Source organism: Musca domestica, unplaced genomic scaffold (assembly GCF_030504385.1).
Source record: "Musca domestica strain aabys unplaced genomic scaffold, Musca_domestica.polishedcontigs.V.1.1 162, whole genome shotgun sequence".
In the NCBI taxonomy this organism is placed as follows: domain Eukaryota; kingdom Metazoa; phylum Arthropoda; class Insecta; order Diptera; family Muscidae; genus Musca; species Musca domestica.
This window is the reverse complement of record NW_026712223.1, coordinates 538,605-564,094: the sequence shown is the minus strand read 5'-3', so window position 1 is coordinate 564,094 and position 25,490 is coordinate 538,605. Positions and strand designations below refer to the sequence as shown.

Genomic DNA, 25,490 nt, shown 5'->3' with positions numbered 1-25,490 from the left:
AGTGTGTTGGTGGAACACGAAGTGTTCATTCACCAGTGCTAGTTGTTGGTTACTTGAAACCATATAAAAGTACTCTCTTTATTTCTCTTCTTTTTACATGAGGATACATATGTGTTAGTGCATCTAAGTATACATGAATATACGTATAAACAAAGCTTTTGTTTTTTTTTTTTTTTTTGAAAGGAGTGTAGCAAAACAAAACAAGAAAAGCAATATTTTGATTTTGACAGGATAAAAAGATTAATTGATTTCATAAAACAATTTTACATTTGCTAATGAAATTCAGGAGATCATCTATGAGTTGAAAATCTTTGGCCATGAGGACATCCGGTAAGTTATTGTGTGTTTTAAAAAGGTTGTGTTCATTTCTTTCTCTATTAAATTTCTTGCAGTGGAAGATAATGTGATTTTCATCCTCGATCACATTGCAGGTCTCGCATAAACTGGAGTTGGAAATACCAACACGGTGAAAATATTTTTTGGTATATGTATGTCCAGTAAAAAGTCTATTAATGATTTTTATGTTTTCAGGTTTCATGCTAGAGTTTTTATACCATGGTTGTTTGGGAGGATTTGGGAAGAAGCGGAAGAAATAAGATCCTTTGTGCAGAGAAGTTTCTTTGAAACGTTCAACAAAATCGTTCCAGAGATTTGCTTCAATCTTTTGGATTGCATCTGTGACCGAGAGTTCATATGGTATAACACATCCAGCTTCCGTAGCTTGTTTTGCATAGAAATCGGCAGTTTCATTTAAGGAAATTCCAACATGTGATGGAACCCAAATAAAAGTCACTTTGCATATAGATGAGTTATTAATTTTTGTATTATGTTGTATGTGGTGTAATTGTTGGAGGAGTTATCTTGTAAAAGAAGACACGCATTTTTACTGTCTGTGAAGATCGCAGCCATGCTGATTCCGTCTTCAATTATTATATCTATAGCTTTTTCTATAGCTCGTAGTTCTCCAGCTAGAGAAGATAACTTTTCTTCGATTTTAAATAAGAAGTTCTGACTTGAGGATATGTTACAGACAGCGCATCCTGTGTTATTATTTGTTACCGAGGCATCTGTTGCCCAAATGGAAACCCCTTGAGATTTTAGCTCGTTAAACATTTTGCGAAAATGAGATTGTATGCACTCAGAAGCAACATCATTTTTTGAGAAATTAAAAATGTTTAGTTTTGTCTCAATTTTTGACGATTTTACGTTGTAACCAATTCTTGTTTTATCAAATATGTTTTTGAAATTGTTGTAGACGTATCCAATGCTCGTTTTCTGAGATGAGTTCGTTGTGAAGTAATCATATAGAGAAAGATTATAAATTTTTAATCTTAACAACTCTTTAGCCGCAAGCTGTTGGGCTCTTAAATCCGTTGGAAGAATACCAGCGAGAGCACATACAACATGATTTGGCGTTGATGGCACCAGTCCCAAGTTTCTTCTTAAAAGTTGATTTTGAAAAGAAGTTAATTTTTTATTTATGTATGCTGGTCTGTGAGCCATTGATGATATTGCATATTCTGTCTTGGAAAAAATCAGAGATTTACTTAAATTTACTGCTTTTGCTGGATGTAATCCTTTCTTTGGGCCAGTTACCATCTTTAGAGCGTTTAAAGTGTTTTTGCAAGATAGTATCACCTCATCGTAATGTTCTTTCAAGGACAGACTGTTTTTAATGTGTCTACCCAAAAATTTTATGGATGTTACAACTTTAACCTGGTTTCCATTGATCATGACATGAGGTTTCTTACGGCCTCCTTTGGCAACATACATAACAGCTGTTTTTTCTATATTGACGCTAAGGTTTAATTTCATAAGTAAGTTGACGAAATTACTTGCTTTTTTTTGTAAAATTCTATTTGCCAGATCAAAGTCGAAGTCGTGAACTAATAGAATGAAGTCATCAGCGTATTGAAAAAGATTAGTGTTCCCATCTGAAATACCATGCAGGCCTAGTGTGTATAAATTAAACAGAGTTGGGCTTAAACAACTTCCTTGAGGAATGCCATTGTAAATATTTAGCAGGGAGTTTCCCATTCTGAGTGTTCTTTTGCATAGAAAGTTTAGGATCCAAGTTCTGATTTGCTCGGGAAAATCCAATTGTTGCAAGATCATTCGTAGACAGCTGATGTCTACACATTCATAGGCCTTAGATACATCCATTGATAGTATAACAACTTTCTCATTTCTTTCCTTGTGAAAGTTTATTGTGTGAAGAATGTCGTTGATGCATGTTGATGTAGATACGTGTTTCCTATAGGCATATGATCTATGTGGAAGCAATTTGTTATCATCAATATAGAGATTTAGGCGTTGCTTTACCATTAGATTTATTATTTTTGCAAAAACAGAAATCAAGGCAATTGGCCTGAAATTAGTTGGAATATCCAGATCTTTGTCTTTTTTGGGAATGGGCACAATTTTGATTTCTCTCCATTCATCAAGATAATTGCAGTTTCTCCATAATTTATTATATGCGACTAAAAGATGGTGTTTGGATTGTATGGAAAGATTATTTACCATTTCATATGTTATGCCATCCAGGCCAGCTGCAGATGGCTTCTTCTTCATATCAAGAACTTTTTGTAGCTCTGCAAATGAAAAAACATCGGATTTTTTTAAGTATTCGTCATTGAAATATTTTGATTGTTATTTGGAACTTGGTCCTTCAAATGTTGTAGAAAGACGATATTGTTGTCGGAACACCACTTTGAATGAGTTTGATTTTCAAAAAAGGACTTACATCCCTTGATGTAGCGGAAAAGAGACTTTGAGTTTGAGATGGTGTTTAACTCATTGATTTTGGAAACTTGTGCAAGGGCTTTGGCTTTTTTAACGGCATTTCTGAAATTATTTTTAGCTTCTATAGCATTTAAGGCATTTTCAGTATTTTTATAGCTTTCGAACTTTTTCTCAGCGGCATCTTTGAGACGAAGTAATCTTTTTAGATCCTCGTTCCACCATGAATTGAATTTTGTTTTCGGTCCAATAGCAAAAGTAGAATTCTTTACTTGATGACTTAACTCTGATTGTATTGTATGCATATCCGTTCCTATATGAAGATTGCATATATTATTCAAAAGGTGTTTTTTTTTGCAAGAAAGGTTTTTTCTTTATGTTTAATATTACTAATATCTAGTAGTATTGGCTTATGATGACTACCACCGATAGTAATGTTTTGCACCTTCCATGTAAAATGGTATGCCGAGTTAGTAAAAGTGAGATCCAGGACAGAACCAGGAGAATTGTCATACAAATTTTTCTTGAAAGTTGCAGAACCATCATTAATGCATCGGAATATTGAACCATCAAACAAAGTTTTCACAGTCGAACCACGAACAGTGTCAAAGATATCTCCGTAATCTCTGCATCTTGCATTAAAATCTCCAGCTATGAACACGTTTGGTTTTCCTTCAAGCAGTGTAAAAAGTTTAGATAATTCTCTCTTTAAATGATTGGATTTAACAGAATGAGGAAAATATACTGATACGAAGGTGAAATTGGGGCATAGATTAGTGGTTTCACAGACCAAAATGTCCAAATCCGTATTGAAAGAGATTTTTTTCATAAAAATATTGTTCTTATGTAAAAAGGCTACACCACCATAATTATCGCTTCGTTTTTTGCAAATCAAATTGTAATTCCTTAGGAAAGAGTTGTTATTTTTTTCGTTGACATTAAAAATTTCACTTAGTATACAGATGTCCACTGATAAATTATTTATGTATAATTCGAGATAGTTTTTGTTTTTACTAAGACTTTGAATGTTGTACTGCAAAATTTTCATTGTTTTTATTTGGGGGAACTTGAGAGTTTCCTTCTGAAGCTATCTTTAGTGCACTTGCAAAACAGTTTAACATGTCTAATCCTTCACTGCAATTGGCCTCTGATAAAATAATTGCCATTTGATTTGTAAAAGATGATATCATTTTTTCATATTCCGTAACTTTAGAAAAATTTCTAAAATCATATGATGGTTTGCTGGGAGTTATATTTTCTTCGTCTCCTGTTACGTGGATCCGTTTCGGAACCGAAGATACCACTTTACTATATTTAGTTTTTGTTAATTTCCGATTTAGCTCCTCATCCAGTGATTTGCGTACAGGCTTAGTCATTGTAGAAATCAAAGGAAAATCGTTCTCATATTGTGGGTCATCAAAAATTGCATAATAATTGGGCTTGCTTTTGCGAATAATTTCATTTCTGGACAAATTTGAGATAGCCATGGCCTCCCTAATATTTTTTTCCTCGGTGTACTTGGGACATTTTTTTGATTCCATGGCATTATGTTTATCGTCGTTACATAAAATACATCTGGGCATAGAACAAAAGTTATTGCATTTAGTGGTTGAGAGACAAAAGTCGCATTTTAATTCGCCACAATTATTAGGACAATCTATCTTCCTTCCACAGTGAAGACATCTTTTATATGATCGACATCTAATTGCAATGTGGCCCAGACGGCCGCAGTTTTTGCAAAGACGTGTAGGTGGGGTATACAATTCACATTCAGCTAAACAATTGAACATTCGTATTTGTTTTACCATGAAGTTCGCTACAATTCCTATTTTAATTGTTTGTGATGGGACGTATTGTCCATTTTCGTTCTTATAATTGAATCGGTATACAGACACCGCTTTAAAATCATTATCGCTGTTATTGATTTGATCTATGATCATTTTGCCGCTGAAAAAAGTAGGTACCGATTTTACAACATAAAATTTTTGCACAAATGTATCCGGTATAAATGCATTAAGGCCAATTTGCTTTACTTTCGAATCCAAAACAAAACTATTCGCTGAATCGCTGTTGTTGAAAGTTAAACGGAAAGTCTTGTATGCTATGTTTTTTGAAACAAAATGATAATTTATGTTTGCATTAGTTAGCTTTGCATATAAATGAAGCTCAGAATTTTTCCTCTTTGAGCTGATGGGTTCATCAGTCTTAACTAATACATAAAAAGGACCAGGATGCAGTTTGTTGTAGAGAATCTGTGTATTTTGATATGTTTTGTAGTTGTGAAAATCTTCTTGATTGGTGTTAGTTGTGGCCGCTATGGGAGTGGGATGGTTGGAGTGTGAGTTGTTGGGATGAATGGATTGTGAAATGATGGATTTATCGGTGTTGGCGCTATTGTTTGGATTATTGGGATTGGATCTATTTGTGTTGGAAATAATGGTATTGGGATAATTGGTAGTGGGGTTATTAGTATTTTTAGAAATAATTTCATTTGTATCATTGTTTTGATGACTGGTGTCTTCAGTAACTTGTGCAGCTGTAGATGTTGTTGGTGTTGGTGAACTCGTTTCCGAAACAAAAACCATTTTGTTTTTTATTGTTGTTGGTGTTTGAAGATTTTTAAACTTCTTGCTGTCCGGGTTACTTCCAGCCTCATATTTCCTCCTCGGCAAAAAACGAGGAGGTGGGTCCTCGTCATCCATCCGGTGAGTTGGAAAAACACTTTTCTTCAGAAAAAGAAATTGTTTCAATAATATAAAAAGAAACCAAAAAACGATTTGTTTTGTATGAAAATGTTACTGCAGTGTGTGTGTATGTGTGAGTAAACAAAAGACAAAGCAAAAAAGTCTTGGTTGCGACCGGCGCGAAAAAGTCTATCGTCAACAAAAGTTGAATAGCGACTGTACGTTGTATAAGATTTATTGGTCTTTTAACGATTTGCCAATGAATTCCAGAATAGGGACATGTAGATCGACTTTTAATTAACCGATTAATTCATGGTACAATAATATGAGGTAGAATAAAGCACAATAGTCCAACGGATTGGTATCCAGAGATTTTGGTGGCCATTGTGCGCTGAAAATGAAGCGAGGAACCTCATTTTGTAACCATTCTTGGGTGGCGCGTACTGAGTGCAATGGTGCTGAGTCCTGTTGGAATGTCCAAGGTCTGCGGGCAAAATGTTTGCGTGTCCAAGGCTTTAATACACCCTCCAGAATATTTTCGCGATAATATTCGGCATTTATTCTGATGCCACGGTCGATTAATACGAGTGTAGAGCGACCATCGGCTGTTATGGCGGACCACACCATGTGTTGCGCCATGGCCGGCGCTTGAGTTCTGGTGGCCAACCGAAGGTGCACATATTCAGCTGACCTCTTTGGCAAGTAAACACAATCATTTAGTTTGTTTACAAACTGCTGGACAACGAATGTTTTCTGATCGGAGATCGGAGAAAACCGGCAGTTCACCACTTTCGGCCAAGCGAAGCAACTCTCTAGATCCTTTGAGACTATTTTCTTTCTGTTGCGTTGTAAGTTCTTGCACTTTTTGGAATTTCAATGGCTTTTCTCATTTTTCAATATTTGCCAAATGGAATATTGCGATATGTTCATCTCGCGAGCCACTGCGATGCGGGTTTCGATCAAGTCGTTTCTTTACTTTTCGAACCATTTCAGCTGATGTTGCTGTTTTCTTTCGTCCACTTCCTTGGCATCGGGCTAAGCTACCAGTAGTTAATTATTTTATTTTTTTAGTAATAAATTCATTGTTTTATAATTATTTTTCATATCAAAAATATTGTCCTTTGTAGGGGAAGATACCAAAATCTCGGCCGGATATTACCAAGCTTCGAACTCACAATAAGCTTGAAAGAATTCTTTATCCATTATTTCCTTTGAGAGTTATCTTGGGCGCCAGTTTGAAAGATAGACAAACGGCAGAAAGAAATGATGCAAGGTTGGACATGGCTAGATTAAATTCAAATATTTTGGAAAGAATGTGCTCCTAAGGAACTAGCATTTTAATGATACCCGAACGGTGTCTGGAGTCAAAATTTTTTTTTCAGATTCCACCTCTGATGAGTTTGCAACAATATTTTCTCCATAAAACTCTCCACAACTATTCACCTATTATTTTCCATACTTATTCTGCTATTGTTTTTGTTGTATTTGTCTTTCCAAATTTTTTTCTTTATGTAACAGTCTCAGTTTTATAGTTCTCATTGTGGCGTTATTAATCTTCTCCCTCACTCGTATTTATAATTAATGTCCAATTGTTGTTTACAAGCATTGGTATTTTTTTGGATATGCGTGTTTGTTCACTGAAGAATGGTCGCGGTTGCAATTTCGTTGGAATATTTTAGAAAAATCTGGTGGGAGATTTCCGATACTTCCATGTATAAATGAGGACCTATAAATACGAGCGAGGCCAATCAAGCAGTTGTGAATCAGCGAAACAAAATCGTGAGAAAAATAAAGTGTGAATTATTGAATAATGCATTCTAAGACTTGTAATCTTAACGGACCTCCTTTTTATTTGTTACAAATCTCGCCGGGAAATGAAACAGCATCTATACTGGGTTAGGAGTTGCCATTACATCAATTTAGAATTGAGATCTTTAAGTCTAATAAGATTTGTTGTTGTTAAATTAATGCCCAAATTAACCTTGTGCTCCAAAAAATTTCCCCAAATTGTTTCTTTAAATAAATTAAATTTACATTTTCTTCTCATTTTCCATTTTTCCTTCTTCAATCCTTTACTTCATTAATCATTTTTGCAAGTTTTATTGACCCTTTCAGGCAGCAAGAAAAGAAAATAGCTGAAAAAAAAATATTGAATTTCTAATAACCCAACAACCTTCGCATCCTATCAGGCCGGCTTGGATGGCAATTGACAGAGACACAGTTGATTAAACAGCATTAGATCCTTGACAGGACTCACCAGATGATGGCTATTTATTAGGCAAATAAAGTGAAATGGAGATGTTGAGAGTAAAGGACATACACATTTCCCCATACTTTTACTTTACATTTTGTCTATCAGGGGGAGGGGGAGGTTAAGGGGTTAATATCATGATTTCCAAAGTAATTTGGTACTTTTGCGAAACTAATTTATATTAAAATAGGAAGCTGAATCTTTTTTTTTGGAGGAGGTAGATTTATATGAAATATTTATTCCAAACGTATGTACGTAGGTGTGTGGAGAAGAACTTTTCCCAACTCGTCTTCCTCTTCTCCTTCTCCTCCTTCAGTTTCGCACATTTTAATTATCATTTTAAATGAATGCCAAAGTGTTGCGGTGAGCAGTTTTTTGTGGCTCCTTCGTGTTATTCATAAATTTTAATCCTGCCCCAACCATGATTTCGGCAGCGGTTGTTGCTGTTTGCCTGATTTCCCAGCAGACTTGTAAAACAGCTACCCCGACAACATTGCATTAAACTTTAGGTTATGCCAAAAAAAAAAAAGAACCAAAGAAGAAGAACACTTTTTTACAAAATTAATATGCAGTTGAATTGTTTAAACGTTGTGTTTGTATGTTTTACCTTTTTTATATTTTTTTGGTTTGGTTGAATGTGAACCAAAACAATGTTTCTTGTTGTTGTTGTTGTTGCCGTTTTTGGGCTGAATGCCATTTGGCTGGCTTAAATTTGCCGCAAGTGACAATTTACACCAACTGACAGCTGCCATCGTCGTCATCATCAGCCAGCCAACCAGCCAACCAACCAACCAAGCGAACATGACCTTTGTCCATATCGCCAGGATAAATGGCAAGGAGTAACAAATTGAAAGCGTTCAAAGAATTTTTTGTGAAACAAAAAGCCTGCTAAATGAAAATGGGGAAAATGTACATTAAATATTCTCTGCTCCCCTTTTTTTCTTTAGTGCGTAGGTTCGAGAAGCATCCAAAAAAAGCACAGCCACTGACAAACATTTTAATCATAATTAACAAAAAAGTTTATTTGTTTAATGACAACATCAAGTAGGCATTTTTAATTCACTCTTTCTCTAATACATGTACACACACACACACACTCGCTTGCTATGAGTTATATAATAGAATATAAAATGAGAATAAATCCCCAAAATTTTTAATGGGGTCCCTGTGGAACTTTTGTAGCAAATTACTTTTTTACATTCGAAATATATCCTTGAAATATATCAAATTCTTTAAAAAGAGTAAATAAATGAGATAAAAAACTGCAACAAAGTCAAATGCCATAATTTTTACATTTTGTTTTTTTTTTTAATTTATTGAATGAAGAAATGAATGGGAAATAGCATCAAATTTAAGAATAAGTTTAGATTTGTTCGAATTGGTCACCTTTGGCACGAATTATGGTCTTCAAACGGCCAATGAAACCGTCATACACTGCCCGAATGTTTGCTCTGTGGTATTTTGGCCTATTCCCGGCGAAGCGCTTGCTTGAGGTAATCGACACTTTGGTATTTTTTAGAGCTAACCTTGCTTTCCAAAATACTCCAGACACAATAGTCCAACGGATTGGTATCCGGAAATTTTGGTGGCCATTGTGCGCTGGAAATGAAGCGAGGAACCTCATTTGGTAACCATTTTTGGGCGACGCGTGCTGCGTACGATGGTGCTGAGTCATGTTGGAATGTCCAAGGTCTACGGCCAAAATATTTGCGTGCTCAAGGCTTTAATACACCCTCCAGAATATTTTCGCGATAATATTCGGCATTTTTTCTGATACGATACGAGCGGAGAGCGATCATCGGCTGTTATGGCGGCCCACACCATTACCATGGCCTGCGCATGAGTTCTGGTGGCCATCCGAACGTGCACATATTCAACTGACCTCTTTGGCAAGTAAAGACGATCATTTTGTTTGTCTACAACGACTGTTTTCTCATCGGAGAAACTCAAATTCGGCAGTTCACCACTTTCAGCCATGCGAAGCAACTCTTTAGCTCTTTCGAGTTTATTTTCTTTCTGTTGCGGTGTAAGTTCTTGCACTTTTTGGAATTTCAAGGGCTTTACCCCGAACTCATTTTTCAATATTTGTCGAATGGAATATTGCGATATGTTCAGCTTACAAGCCATTTTTCGGCAACTGACGCGGGTTTCGATCAAGTCGCTTTTTTACTTTTCGAACCATTTTTGCTGATGTTGATGTTTTTTTCCGTGTACTTCCTTGACGTCGGACTACACTACCAGTATCACGATAACAAGCGATGGTACAAGACACAAAAATTTCAATCACATTTAAATGCTAGAGTGCTCTAACGATAGCCACTTGTGGTTTCCCAGCCAAATATAGAGGCATCAAACTATCACGCTTGAATTCCATCAGGAATAACTTTTTTTCTGGAAAATTCTCACCAAAATGCTTTTGTACGCTTGTAAACAATATAATGACACTGGAAAAATTCTAACAGCTGTCGGACGAGTGGCTTAGAAATGACAGCAGTCTGAAGTTGGTTGCAGTTTTTTCATCTCACCCTGTATGTATTCCAGTATTCCAGTATTTAAAATCTCAATGCAATATATTTCTGCTTAAATATCCGAGTTGGTCAATTTAGTTCCGAGTGATTAATCTTTCTCAGTGCTTTCCTTGATATGAACTGTTTTGTTCAACTAGTTCCTTTGTTCCATTTAGTTCAATATTTCATATATTTTTTAAGGACATAGTTCTTAAGAGTTCCACCGTTCCTTGACGTTGAATCGTGCAATTTAGGGCTCTATCAGACGAAATGTTTTTTCCATATGTAGAAGTTGCACATACCAAGTGATACATAGTTGAAATATTAGTTGTGAAATACATGAGAAAAGTACATATGTACAGTTTCGATCGCAGCCACACCTATTGTCATCGGAGAAATGTAATTTTTTTTCACAATTGTTGCTTGTTTGTTGTGTAAAAATTCATCCATAAAATATTATAATTTTATGTAAAATACAATATGATCAAAATAAATGAAAACAAGACATATGTAAGTGTGTGCAAGCATAAATTATAAGTCATATGAAAAATGACAATTTTGACGTACACACGGAAAGTGGCGGCACATATGTAAAACCAATTCAGTCTGACAATGCCTTTTCAAAATGGGTAGCCATATCTGCATATCTTCAAAAAGTTTACCTCATTCTCTTCATAACGATCCTCGCCACAGTACCCATCTCTAACTCACAAAGTGTAAATGAAATCACCTCAGGTGCGCGGGTTAAATAAACACTGTTTACATTTGTTTCGTTGTTTTCTTTTGACAAACAATGTTTACCAACGCCACCACCACCAACAACTCCCGCCAATTCAAATATTTGAGTGATGATGATTTTTTCGGTTTAGTGTTTTATTCTCTTGGTTTAATGGTTACACACAGGGTTTACATCGAGTAATCGTTGTAAATATGTAACCCCCCCCCCCCCCCCCCCCCCCCTTCCAGATTTACATACGCAACTCAAATAAGTTGAGAATCCTTTATGGCCACAATTTTCTTACTCCTCCTCTGTCTTCAAAAAAATCCTTCATTAAATAATGTCGGTGTACCGCACCTTAATTATTATTGTGGTGTTTAATAAAATACAAAGAGAAAAAATGTTTGAGATTTATAACAGAAATTGCCCTGTGCAATTGCGAGTGGGGGTGATGGGATGTGTGTAGTGTTAATTAAAACTAAATATAATCCTTTTTGATGACAATGAGAAGGACCCTCGGTGATTTTTTCGGTTAATGTGTGTTTACATGCAAAGTTTTCAAAATTATTGTCATTATGTGTGTAGGGAGATATTTTTCTCATATCTCGGTATTTACTCTGTGAATTCAACTTTTTTGTTGCAAGGATAATAGCTTTGGAGGATTGGTACTACATGACTCTTTAAAGTCCTTGAAATTATTTTGAGGGTGCTCACATTTCTCTGGATCGGGGTTTAATATTTGTTTTAAGTAGAATATTTGGAAGAGGAATTTACTAAAAAATTCGACATAAAAATTGGTATGTTTCAGAACTGCAAGAATGTAGAAATTTTGCTTTACAATATCGAGAAAAATTAAAAAATAGAAGATTTTTGCAAATTCTGTTCTGGAATAGAGCAAATATTGACCAGAAAGTCAAAAGACCTGAAGAGTGATATTGTTTTTTTTTTTTTTTTTTGAATCGTAGGTTTTTATTTAGTTATTAAAAAAATGTATTGCTGAATGTTCAAAAATATTATCACCTGTTGATGTGTTATGAAATTAACTGTCAACTAAGTATTTGCCACCTGTTTATATGCAGTCGTGGCCGAGCGGTTATGGCGTCTGACTAGAAATCAGATTCCCTCTGGGAGCGTAGGTTCGAATCCTACCGACTGCGAGATGAAACAAATTTTTATTAAAAAAATTATAAAACTATAAAAATTGAAGTGAAGGAAAAAGTTAAAAGTTGAATTCCCTCAAAATGTATTCGACTAGTTAGAGACAGATGTGCCCAAAGAGATAATAGTTAATTTGGATTTTTGACAAATTTTGAATATTTTTCTACTGCAAAAGACCCAAAATTTTCTTAAATATTTTCTTGAATGTTTTGAGGAAGTCTTTATAAAAAAGAATGCCACGACTCTGCCATATTACAGCGCTATGCAGCAGTCGTGGCCGAGCGGTTAAGGCGTCTGACTAGAAATCAGATTCCCTCTGGGAGCGTAGGTTCGAATCCTACCGACTGCGAAAAGAGTTATTTTTATACCCTCCACCATACATAGTATGGAGGGTATATTAAGTTTGTCATTCCGTTTGTAAGTCATCGAAATAATAATTTTAGGCCCAACAAAGTATACATATTCTTGATCAGCGTAAAATTCTAAGACGATTTAGCCCTGTCCGTCCGTCTGTTGTAATCACTCTACACTTAAAACGAATTTAGATAGGAAGCTACAAGATCTGTCTTTTGTCTGCAGGAGCTATAACGGTCCACGATATCGTATAGCCCCTATATAACGGTACCCCCGAAATTCGGTATTTTGATGATTTTAGACACATTTTTTAATGGAATTGTCCGAAATTGTCTACACAAGGCATTCTTTTTGAGTACTTTACCCCCTGAAAATAATTGTTTATGTAGGTCCAAAATATCGTATATCCCCCATATATCAGCACATTCCTACATTCGGTATTTTTAAGATTTTAACAGAATTTTTAATGGATTTTATTTTTTTGAAAATTTCCTAATTCCTCCCAAATGGTGGAGGGTATTCAAAGTTCGGACCGGTCGAACTTACTGCTTTTTTACTTGTTTCCTTAAAACTATACGAATATTGTCAACCATAACCACAGCCCTTTATAAACCCAAACTTCTACTAACATATGGCTGATTTCTGGGAAAATAAGATCCGTTTCAATATATCAAAGTTCAAAGAGACTTATCGATTTCTATATATGAGGCAATAATATTTTGTGGCCTTCAAAATCAATAATATTGTGTATAAGCTTCGTTGTCGAACTACCCAAGAATTAATCCTAGCATTGGTCGAGACTCACGGGTCTTTTTACTCTTCCATTTCATGTGTAACTATTTCTTAACAAAATTCATATTTATAGTCCGACAAATATCAGTATGATATGATCAATAAGTCGGCCATGTTTTGTATTCATATCTCGACATAAGTGCCTCTTTCAGATATTTGATATTCACTTCTAAAATTTAATTTAAACACATACTTATATAATTATAGTTTTCAACTAAATGAGAATCATTTGCCTTAACCAAAACGACTGCTGATTGGGTTGAAAATAACGGCTGTCATGCAGTCGTGGCCGAGCGGTTAAGGCGTCTGACTAGAAATCAGATTCCCTCTGGGAGCGTAGGTTCGAATCCTACCGACTGCGAGAATACAAGTTTTTTTTAATGTCCTTCAAAAAAATTTATTTTTTTTATAAAATCACAACATTTGAAATATTGTGCGGAAAATATGTTTAATATTTTTTTTATTTACGAACTAAAATCAAGGCCACATTCCTAGTTCAGCAAATTACACACCTAAAAAATTGCCATTAAACATTTCCCCGCCGAGAAGAACTTTGCGTGTGGGAATTTTTTATGACCGATATTAGCCAGACATCAAAACACCAAGCCATGGTAGTTTAGAAAATCACCAGTTAACTCAATATGATTTGGCCATTAGCTGTTGTTCTGTTGTGTGTGAGTGTGTGTGTGTTCTCATTAACATGGTAATATTCAATTTAATGTCAATCTTTCGCCAAACCGGATATGAAAATGGCCAATAACACAACTGCTGTACAACCCTGCACCACCAATAAATGTTTAATGAACAACAATTTAATGAGCTACAATTAGCATTACAATTCAAATAAGAAATGACACCAACAACAACAACAATTCCCACATTCTCCGGACGACAATTTTCAAATGGGATCATTTGCTTTTGTTTCTAAGCAGAATTTCCCACCCACGCTCTTGTGCTCATGGAGACAATTTTTAAAAATAGATTTCAATGAAAAACGAACAGCGTATGTCGGGCATGTGGAGAGTGAGGGTGGGTTTGTTATGGCCCCTGTGTGTGTGTTTATTTTTTATTATCCTTTGGCTTCCTCCAGTAGCCTTGGCGAGTAGAAGCGTTGCCTGGAGCAGTCGTGGCCGAGCGGTTAAGGCGTCTGACTAGAAATCAGATTCTCTCTGGGAGCGTAGGTTCGAATCCTACCGACTGCGTGAAAGAGACTCTTAGATACGTCGTAATTTTTGTGGAAATGGATAATATGAAAATATCCTTTAAAATAGGCGATTTTACCTAATATTCCTAGCAAAAGGACATGGAATTTAACGTAACATGTTGAATCAAAAACCTCCAAACCTCTTTCCACTCTTGAGTTTGAGCAATGTTTGTCATCAAAGAATGAATTCATTTGTCCTCTTTCAAATTGTCCGCATCTGCCAAATTCCTTTATATTCTTCTGAATAGATTTTGATTGACCCATTCCGTTTTATGAGTGTTTTATTGTGTGTGTTTTGTCCCCAAATATTGAACATTGAAATCCACGACAATAGCCCAAAACTAAAATTCTCTTTGATTTCCCCTCCCCCACACCCCTCTTGATGTGAAATTCATATTTGAAACAATAACACAATACTTGGCTGTAATTGTCCTAGTCTTTTGGCTGGCTGGCCATCTTTTATTTTTGGCATTTTGGTTTTTTTTTCTTCTCGGTAATGGTGCTATATCATATATCCATCCTTCCAGCCCAGCTGTAGACAGAATCGCCGACTCGCATTTCCACTTGTCGTTGCCATCCATCCATCCACCCATCTATGTAAGTAACAAACATCGCAACACCAAGTCCTTGCCGACAAAGTCTTTGTCTGCCAACATGTCTGCCAGTTATAAAAAAAAAATGTGGAAACATAAAAAGAACAGCAATCATAACTGCCACCAAAAGAAAACAACAAAAACGAAAACAACAAGCAAAAGATTGTTATTGTTTGGTTGTTGTTTTTTGTTATTGTATTTGGTATACCAGTAGTTGTGCTTTGTAGTCCTCCTTTTGACTGTCCTTCAAAGTCAAAAGCCGGGTTGCAGGAGGTAAGTGTGACACTTTCAGCCTCCTTGTGAAGACAATGCCGAAGGATGATCGTCTCATTCATCCTCATCTCCCCCCAAGACACCAGCATATAAAAATATGAAATAGTCCTTTAGGCCATGAAATATTTTTAGATGTCTCTCTTGTTTATTTTTACAACTCATTTGTTTATTTTTTGAAAAGACCAGGGGTTAGTAGTAGAGAGTGGGGGGGGGGCTCTTCCTTGTATGGGCATTTGAGGGCATGGAATCAACCGTAGGCACAATTGAGCTGTCGTCACATGTGACCAAACACTTTAAACCAAAAAAAAAAAAAATTCTTTGAGTGATTATTGTTTGGTTTGAATTCAAAATTCGGGTGAAGAGGCTACCAAAAAGGTAAAGAGCAAAGATATTTCAAATGAAAAAAAAAATGGATAGCATTGAAGGAATTTATATGGACTTAAGAGGTCGGTAGTAAATTTGAGATATATAGGGTCAGTTTTGCATAAATAACATTCTGTGGAAGTTAATAATACAATGTTATGCTAACTGCGAGACTTTCGGAAGATTAAGTGAAAGTGGATTTAAATGTGGGAAAATATTGGCAAAGAAGTTGCCACAAATTTAGATTAGGAGAATTTGGAATAATATTAAAATAAATCCAAAGAAATATACAAGTTTTATAATTCCTTCTATTATTTCATAAAAAATTAAAATGTTGTAAAAAATGTTTTTGAAAAAAGTAATTTTCTCGCAGTCGGTAGGATTCGAACCTACGCTCCCAGAGGGAATCTGATTTCTAGTCAGACGCCTTAACCGCTCGGCCACGACTGCTATATAATTAGTATTTTGGCTAATGGCAATAATTCTCATTTGATTTGAGGAATATAAATTATAAGGCCTAATTTAAACCGAACATGTTTTCATTAAACACGTTATTTAGATTGTCAATTCTTACATATTCAATGTCAAAGAAATTAGAAATTGTATTTCGTAGCTTAGGAGGTGGTATAAAGCTCTCATATAAAATTTTGGAGAACAAAGTAGCTAAAACTAACTCAATTGTATATTTAAAAAGATTCAGGGTCTTCGAACTGCCTAAACCTTTTATTCTGCACAAAATATGAGCTCTAACAACTGGAAATATACCTTCCGAAACAAATCTGGATACTATTGCTTTGTGTTTCCTAACTTTACAAAATATAACTTCATTTAGAGAGTTGAACCTTATTTATAAGGGTGGTGATACATAAGCAGCTTGGCATCCTCACATGGCAGATTTTTTAACATAGTTGAATTGAGTATAAACTAATGTCAGAGCCGCTCTCGAATCCGTTTCCCATTATAATTTGGCATTAATGCTGCATGATGCCAATCTGCTATGTATCGTTACCCTAAAGGTGCAGCTACAAAAAGAGATTATTTTTGTTGGCTTAAGGCATTTCTACTTAAAAGAAGAAATGAGCTTAGGGTGAACCCTTATAAATGACGGATCAAAATTGAATTAAGTCAACCTTAAACTCTTTTGTTCCTTTACGAAAAGGTCAGCCAATGACATTCGGTGAGATATTTAGGTTGACTTAGTTCGATTTTGTTCCTCCGCTCCTTTGTGCTTTTCCAAAGAAGCCAGCCGATGAATTCTCTCCTTTGAAACAAAGTACTTTTTATATAGCTGCATTTTAAGTGTCACTCCTAGCAAAAGTTTGAAAATATTAGACATAAGGGTCTCCAGTTGTAGAGTTTTGTGGTTTCCCAATAATATTCTCTACCAAAAATAATATCTTTCGCAGTCGGTAGGATTCGAACCTACGCTCCCAGAGGGAATCTGATTTCTAGTCAGACGCCTTAACCGCTCGGCCACGACTGCTTCATGCAGTGTAATTAGATCAATGCAAATAATTCTCATTTACTTGGAGGAATTATACAACTACCCTGCAAAAATAGGTGCGAATAAAGGAAATTTCTTATTATATAATGTTATTTCATTAGTTGCGAAGTTTCGTCTTAGTATAACATATTGAAGACCACTTTATAAGTATTTTAAAAGTTTCATAATTTGAGACTTTCATCATTTCAGTAGTTAATATAAACTGTCAAAAATTCGAAAATGAACCGACTTTTTCATAAAATTAAATGTGTTTTTCGCTCCTCGTCTAAAAAATGTGATTTTCAAAAAAGAAAATCTAAAATAGGTAATTGAATTTTTTTTAATTGATTTCGAAATTTGGGTTCTCTTTGAAGAAAAATATGCCTTTCGAAATTTTCAATATTGGTCCACCTATTTTTACATAAGCTCCATAAATCGGTTGACGATGATATTAAAATAACATCAACCCTAGCCTTATACGGGCACTTATCACTAGACATATTCTGACGAAGAGGCTTCAGCTATTGGACTCTAGGAAATTTGTACCTCAACCAGAAATGTTCCCAAAAGCGAAGAGCGAAGAGTAGGTCCGTCCATTAGTCCCAGTGGTTCAGCATCTTCAACAGAATGGTTTAGTCTGCGTACAAGACTACAATTGCTGCTATTTTAAACTGAGTTCCATCATTATTCTTGTATCATACATTTTTAATCAAAACTCGTTTCTATTTTGGATTCTCTATTAATATTTTCCGTACAATCTTTACCAAAAACGTATTTTCTCTCGCAGTCGGTAGGATTCGAACCTACGCTCCCAGAGGGAATCTGATTTCTAGTCAGACGCCTTAACCGCTCGGCCACGACTGCTGTACGAAATGTGGTTGAAGCAGTGCGAATAATTTTCATTAGAAAATTCTTAAAAATAAAAAAAATCATCAAATTTTATTTTAAAATAGTTTTAATCAAAATTATTCACAAAATGATAAAAGATTAATATTTTTTGCCAGTGACACTGTCTATCTTCATTTTCTTTGGTGGTGCATATATTTGAATACAAAACAAGATTATGACACGATCAATAATATTTCTTATTGGAACTTTTGTTGAGTGCATATGTTGCTTATTTATAATTTGGAGATTATGCTTTAACTCCAAATTTTAAATTCATGAAGCTCATCATTCAATGACATTTATTTATTTTTTTATAATTTATTATACAAGACTACAATTTTTATAATTTATTATAATTTATAATTTATGATGATCTTGATTGGTTGCAAACTGGTGTGTTATTTTCGTTTATAGTTTATATTTTTGTAATTTTAAAAAGTTTTTCTATTCGCAGTCGGTAGGATTCGAACCTACGCTCCCAGAGGGAATCTGATTTCTAGTCAGACGCCTTAACCGCTCGGCCACGACTGCTGTTGAAAACTTCTCAAGCATGAAGATAAAATAAAATGGTTAATATTAAAATGGTTAATATTAAGTCAATAATTGAAATATATTGAAATAATACATACAGGGTGAGATAAAAAAACAGCAACAAAGTCAAACGCCATAATTTTCAATTTGTTTTTTAAATTTTCTTGAATGAAAGCAAAGAAAGTCGGAAATAGCATCAAATTTTAGAATAAGTTTAGATTTGTTCGAATTGGTCACATTTGACACGAGTTATGGCCTTCAAACGGCCAATGAAACCGTCCGAATGTTGCTCTGCGGTATTTGGCCCATTCCCGGCAAAACGCTTGCTTGAGGTGATCGACACTTTGATATTTTTTAGTGCCAACCTTGCTTTCCAATTGTCTCTAAACACAATAGTCCAACGGATTCGTGTCCGGAGATTTTGGTGGCCATTGTGCGCTGCAAATGAAGCGAGGAACCTTATTTTGTAACCATTCTTGGGTGGCGCGTGCTGAGTGCGTGTTGGAATGTCCAAGGTCTGCGGCAAAAATGTTTGCGTGCCCAAGGCTTTAATACACCCTCCAGAATATTTTTGCAATATACTATAATACGTGCGGAGAGGGACCATCGGCTGTTATGGCGGCCCACACCATCACCATGACCGGCGCTTGAGTTTTGGTGGCCAACCGAAGATGCACATTTTCAGCTGACCTCTTTGGCAAGTAAACACGATCATTTTGTTTGTTTACAAACTGCCGGACATCGAATGTTTTCTCATCGGAGGTCGGAGTACACCAATTTCGGCAGTTCACCACTTTCGGCCAAGCGATGCAACTCTTTAGCTCTTTTAAGCCTATTTTCTTTCTGTTGCGGTGTAAGTTCTTGCATTTTTTTCGAATTTCAATGGCTTTACCCCGAGCTCATTTTTCAATATTTGCCGAATTGAATATTGCGATATGTTCAGCTCACGAACAATTTTTTGACCACTGCGACTCGGGTTTCGATCAAGTCGCTTCTTTACTTTTCGATCCATTTCTGCTGATGTTGTTGTTTTCTTCCGTCCACTTCCTTGACGTCGGGCTACGCTACCAGAATCACGGTAACGAGCAATAGTGCGAGACATAAAAGAAAAGATTCTCATTTAAATGCTGGAGGGCTCTAACGATAGCCACTTGTGGTTTTCCAGCCAAATAATATCACAAATAACTTTTTTCTGGAAAACTCTCACCAAAATGCTTTTGTACGCTTGTAAACAATATAATGAGCTGTCACTGGAATAATTTTAACAGCCGTCGCAGTTTTTTCATCTCACCCTGTATATGGAATGCAGATCTATAACGAAAAATATTAGGTTTTTGCGCTTAGGGCCTATATATCTATGTCGAAGAAAATGCAAAAAAAATACAATTGCTAAACAAAAATTTTGTTTAGAGTACGTATTGCCTCGTTTTCACTCGGGGAGCGAAATGTAGTTTACTCTTCACCCCCGAGTCACTCGAGTCCAAAAAATTAAATGGGAGCCAAAATCAAGCGGGCAAAACTCCATTTTTGGTATCACTTGAATAAGAGCGAGCAAAACATGCTGCTCGATTAAACTGTTGATTAAGTTCGAAAAAATCAGTCAAATTCAAATGCTTATCTTAACGAAATTTATCGTTAACGACGACATTAAAGTAGTCGCTAAGGCCTACCGCCTGATTTTCTTTTTTATATTTTATTTTTTTTTATTTCTTTTTTATATCAAAATTTTGCGTTTGAAAGTTACCGATTTTTGTCGGTAACTCCAAAAATGAGTTAGAGAATCCCACGACTGATTTTATGCAATTAAAGAATTAAAACTTTGTAAAGTACATTTATATTAAGTGGTTTTATTTAAGTAGTTTTATAATATCAATTTTAATTTGTCATTAAATTAAATGGCCAACTAATTTTTATGACAATATTTTCAAATAAAATTGTAAATTTGTTAATTAAAAAAAAAACAATGTATGTTTTCAATCTGATTATGAGCGATTAGCTTTCCATTATTCGGACAATTTGTCCCTCCAATTAAAATAAATTGTTTGACAATTGTTAAACCCTGACAACATGACAACATAATCCACAATAATTCGGAATGTAAGTCAATATTTGCAATGTTTTCATTTTTCTTATTTCACCCCACAATTCCCAGAAATATTTAACAGTTAATCGCTCACTTTTGTACATTTCATTATCCTGAGGATTTTCCCTCATATTTTTTTCACAATTTCTCATTTTAATTATTAATTTTGTTTTGGTTCATTGTTCCGATTCGCAATGCGAGCTTAAATGGTTAAATGTTTTCAGTGAAAACTGTTTTCATAATTTAATCATGCAGGGAGTTTTCCATTTGCTTTTCCGTGGAATGGTATTTAAATGGCTTCATGTGGTACGTGTGGAAAACATTTTTCATATTTTCCGGTAATTGGCAGAACAAAAGAGCATTTCCATGAAATAGAAAATAAGCAAAAGTTGTCATATTCCAGGGAAAGAAAGGAGAGGGTTTGTATTGGGTTTGTATTCCAGTAATGATACATGAGAATTGATTATTGTCATAAATGCCACATTTTTAATATTTTCCAATTATATTTAAATAATAAATAAACGTTAGTTTAATAAAAACAACAACAATGAGCTTAATTAAAAATTATAAAAAAATTTAAAAATTACCCAAATTTGGCAATTTTAAAAAAATACATCTTAGAATTGAGTAATGGATGGTTTCAGAATTACTGGCTCTTAAATTCGACTCATTTCAAAAAAAGTGTTTTACTCTAAAAGAAAGTGATTATATTAAAAAAAAAATTATGAACAAAATAATTAATAACCGAAATTAAAACAATTAATAACAAAAAATTTTATCCGGAAAACAATTCTCGCAGTCGGTAGGATTCGAACCTACGCTCCCAGAGGGAATCTGATTTCTAGTCAGACGCCTTAACCGCTCGGCCACGACTGCATGCCCTTGAATGAAGCAAAAATCACATGATGTTCACCTTATCTCAGCAACACAACAGTTAAACCAGTTACTTTGCTCACTCTGGTTTTGCAGAGAAAGAGAGAGAGAGCCAGTTAAGGGGGGCGATGAAATTTTCTCTGAATGGGCAATAAACAAAATGTACATGTGTGGAAAGGTACATTTGAAACTGTATGTCGTGTGTGTGTCTGTACCCCTTCTGCAAGGATTACACGTCGACAATTTAATGGCTCCCAAAGATATGCACTTGTAAATATCTTCCGGGCTTTGTTGTTATCTCCATAAATCGTAACTGTGAACTGTGCATTTATTAGAGTGTCCTTTGAGGGACAACAAATTTGTTACTTTCGCTTTGTTGTCTCACCATCGTTTTGATGTTGGCCATAAAATTGAAGTTTCTGCCCCATAACCGAATTCCCATTTTCCCTTAATCGCAAGTTTTTATGGTTGGTCCCCCTCCAGCCCTCTCTCCTTTCGATTGTTTTGTCGTTTATCCCTTTTTTCCCTCCTCTTCCTCCCAATGTAAGCTTCATAAATGGGCTGGTGTGTTGCGAGTCTGTTGACATGGGTGTCAAAACAATACAGCCATATATTGAACACATGTAAACATTTCCAGTATTCAAAGTGGTTACGATATTCGAAGAATATGGCTCAAGTTATAACCTATTGTTTTGGGTGTATAAATATATGTACAAACATACATATATTGTAATAACCCGCTTGTGGACAGAACACACATAACTGTGAAGAGTTTTTGGTTTTTTCTTCTGAAGACTAAGATGAAGTATGCCAATAAAATGTTTATTTAGGATAAGCACACACACAGACACATACACACGTGCTTGTGTGCAAACATGTAGAATTTCCTAAGTATTTTACTGGTAACTAATAAAGTTTGGGTTTCATGTTACCCTCACCCCCTCCTCGTCCCCCACACACACATACACGTATGTTTTTATGTGGAACAAGTAAAAATACCCTTAACTTCGGCCAAGTCGAACTGGATGCACACTACATCTGAAATATTGAAAATAATAAAAAAACAAAATCTGTTTTCCAAAAAGAAAAATCGATTAAAAAGTCCACTTTGCAACATAGGCAAATGTCGGCTTCGACTTTTAGACTTTCCAACATCAAAAGTCGATGAATTGATTATTCGCAAGTAAACCTACGTTCTCTTAATTATGAAGGCTTGGATCTTTAAAATTCAAAATTAAATGGAGTTTTTAGGTCCGTAATATAATACCTCGGCATTATTGGGGGTCAACTTTCTTTGGGGTCAATAGTCTTATTCCTATGCTAGGAGGGCAAATAAGACTCTAGTGAAGGTCAATAGGCATACATTTCGACTTCTTTGATTCGGAAGCATCTAGCATTTATTTGAACATATGCAGCCATCAGATTCCCACCATTTTCGATGCATTATATTTCGATATTGCTCTTTAAATATTCAATATTTTAAAATGAGCAAATCCGTTTACAACGACTATATTCCAATTTTAGATATTTAAGTCAGACTTTTTAAAGGATTTTGAATTATTTTCACATTTTTAGTTGTCAGTGTATAAGAAACTTATTCGGAATACCCTCAGCTATATGACTACAGAAGGTATATATCATTTGATACGGCCAAAGTTTGCCTTATCGATATAAAGGTTCTAGACCCTAGGTCGCTTTGGCCAAATCAGTTTCAGGACATTTGGAGACGATTTTGCGATGTCCGTCTGTCTGTCTGTCTGTCTGTCTGCTGGTTGGTTGCGCACGATAATTGTCGAACGGAGTATCCGATTTTGTCCAAACATGGCACAATTAGATAGAGTTTGGAGGTGGACATTATCAGTCCACTACTTCTGCTACTTCCTCCCAAAAGATAGAAATTTCAAAAAAAATGTACTGAAAGAAAAAGGATAATCCGAGAAAAGGGCAGGATATTTTAGTATTCGAACATTGGCTGAGAGTATAGATCTGTCGGCAAAACCGACTGATATTTTTTTAGCTTGTTTCTTCATGAAATCAAAAACAAAAATGCAAAACTAATAGATTCTTGTAGTTTCGGGAAGAGAGCAAGAATTGTTTACTTTCCCATACTTCAATGTCTTAAAATGGAATTTGTCATATTTTGGATTTTATTCCCAAATATAACCTATAGTTTACCAAACAAAATTCTATTAAGTTTCACATTTCTATTTATAAACAATTTTTTGGGTAAGTGGCGCCCAAACTGAAGAGGTGCCGTAAAATTAGAGAGAAGATGTAGATATATATTTCAAAAGCCCTCAAAACGTGAGGTTCTTTTAAATTAACTCATAACGTAACATTATCTCCCCCTTTTAAGGAATTTGAATGAAACAAATCCACCTTCACACGAATTTTACTGCACTTGTTGAGATTGGGCGCCACTTGCCCAAAAACTTTTGCTCATAACCTGAAATGTGAAATTAAATGGAATCAGGTATGGAAAAACAATGGGTTTTATTTGGCAATCACATCCAAAATATAGCAAATTCGAATGGGAAGCTTTAAGCTTGGGCGCCACTTAGTAAATTATTAATTTTAATTTTTTAAGACGAATGAACATGATGAAATATTGGAGCATTTTCTCTGCCAATGCCTAGCTTTTGCAAATATTAAATCCCAATTCTTTGGGAACGATCCCATACCAAACCTAAATTCGATCATGGTAAATGAAATAAAAAAGTTAAGGAATTTTGTTAGGGCAACTGAATTTCAAATATAATACACTGTAAACTGTCCGTCTTCTTTCAATAACCTCTTAGTCTAGAGCGCACAACAGGTCTATACTGGCGTAAGTGTATGTCCAACAGGACATGTTACGATCTTTTCAACCTAAACTAAGTTAATCTAAGCCCGATTTTCGATAGAGCTCATCGTATAAAATCCTCTGATAATTTCTTCTTGGTTTGTGAATTAGGGAATATATTCAAACACCCAATATTTTTCGTATTTCCTTGAGTCTTGTTTTGCCATACAGGCACCCATATCCGCAGCAAACCAAACACTCGTTTAATATCTATGGATGTTTGTTTTGTGACCAGTGTGGCCATGTACGCGTGTGTGTGTTTGTGCACATATAAACATTTCATTGCGGCCATTTTCATAAGACAAACATCTCAGAGCAGAAACAAAAACAACACTCAACCAAGTCCAGTGCATGGTCATACCTATAAACATACAACAAACACACATGGGTATATACCACATAAGATAATGTCATATGTTAGGATATAGTTGTTTGTATTTGTGTGTGCCAGTGTACGATAACTGGAAGGACAAGTGCTGATGCAGTGGTTAAAGATTGAAAGGATATTCTTCCTTCTCTGGAACATTGAGCGGGCCCCTTTCAGTGCTCAGTGTGGAACATGTCGATAATGTGAAATGACAGTGATTCTATTAAAAATTTAAATTGTCAATGAGATAAACCACTCACTCACTCACTTTCTCTTGCCCCAAACACAAACACACATGCAATTGTGTGTGTACACACACGTATACAAATCCATTATGCACACTTGCATTCAACCATTTATTGGTTGGTCGGTTGTTGTGGTGTGTCGAGAGAAAGTGTGCAAGAATTTGTGACGTCAGATGGGAGTTCATTTCTGCGACGATGATGCCAAAGACAACAAAACTGACAGCTGAATGGCATTAAAACGTTAGTTTTTTTGGAAGAACTTCCGCAGAGATTTATATTTCCTTAAATCGAAACCCTGTTAAATATTGAACAATGCATAGGCATGTCCAACATTCCCATTCAATTGTCTGACGTTGTAACACCATCCAATCAAATCAAGCCAAAGGGCGGTAGCCTTAGTTGTTGGAAAACATTTCTAACACCCCGATGAGGTGTCATGATGATTGGCATTCGACTCGTTATGGGTGCTCAATTAATGAATTACTAACTACATTTATGCATAACACAGTCATGCCACTCTGGCGCTCTCTCCCCCCTCTTCA

The 25,490-nt window shown here is 35.4% G+C and overlaps 1 protein-coding gene and 9 non-coding genes across 11 annotated transcripts in view; 5 read left to right on the top strand and 5 right to left on the bottom strand.

Moving 5' to 3' along the window:
* The window catches only part of LOC131801489 (protein phosphatase Slingshot-like), a 59,948-nt gene that overhangs the window by 22,534 nt on the left and 11,924 nt on the right, over positions 1 to 25,490 (top strand). The window lies entirely within an intron of this gene.
* TRNAS-AGA (transfer RNA serine (anticodon AGA)) lies at positions 11,975 to 12,056 on the top strand. The gene has a single exon. It is a non-coding gene; the product is annotated as a tRNA-Ser (tRNA).
* TRNAS-AGA (transfer RNA serine (anticodon AGA)) lies at positions 12,325 to 12,406 on the top strand. Its single transcript has one exon. It is a non-coding gene; the product is annotated as a tRNA-Ser (tRNA).
* On the top strand, positions 13,483 to 13,564 carry TRNAS-AGA (transfer RNA serine (anticodon AGA)). Its single transcript has one exon. It is a non-coding gene; the product is annotated as a tRNA-Ser (tRNA).
* Positions 14,324 to 14,405, top strand: TRNAS-AGA (transfer RNA serine (anticodon AGA)). The gene has a single exon. It is a non-coding gene; the product is annotated as a tRNA-Ser (tRNA).
* TRNAS-AGA (transfer RNA serine (anticodon AGA)) lies at positions 16,005 to 16,086 on the bottom strand. Its single transcript has one exon. It is a non-coding gene; the product is annotated as a tRNA-Ser (tRNA).
* TRNAS-AGA (transfer RNA serine (anticodon AGA)) lies at positions 17,038 to 17,119 on the bottom strand. The gene has a single exon. It is a non-coding gene; the product is annotated as a tRNA-Ser (tRNA).
* TRNAS-AGA (transfer RNA serine (anticodon AGA)) lies at positions 17,902 to 17,983 on the bottom strand. The gene has a single exon. It is a non-coding gene; the product is annotated as a tRNA-Ser (tRNA).
* TRNAS-AGA (transfer RNA serine (anticodon AGA)) lies at positions 18,457 to 18,538 on the bottom strand. Its single transcript has one exon. It is a non-coding gene; the product is annotated as a tRNA-Ser (tRNA).
* TRNAS-AGA (transfer RNA serine (anticodon AGA)) lies at positions 21,416 to 21,497 on the bottom strand. Its single transcript has one exon. It is a non-coding gene; the product is annotated as a tRNA-Ser (tRNA).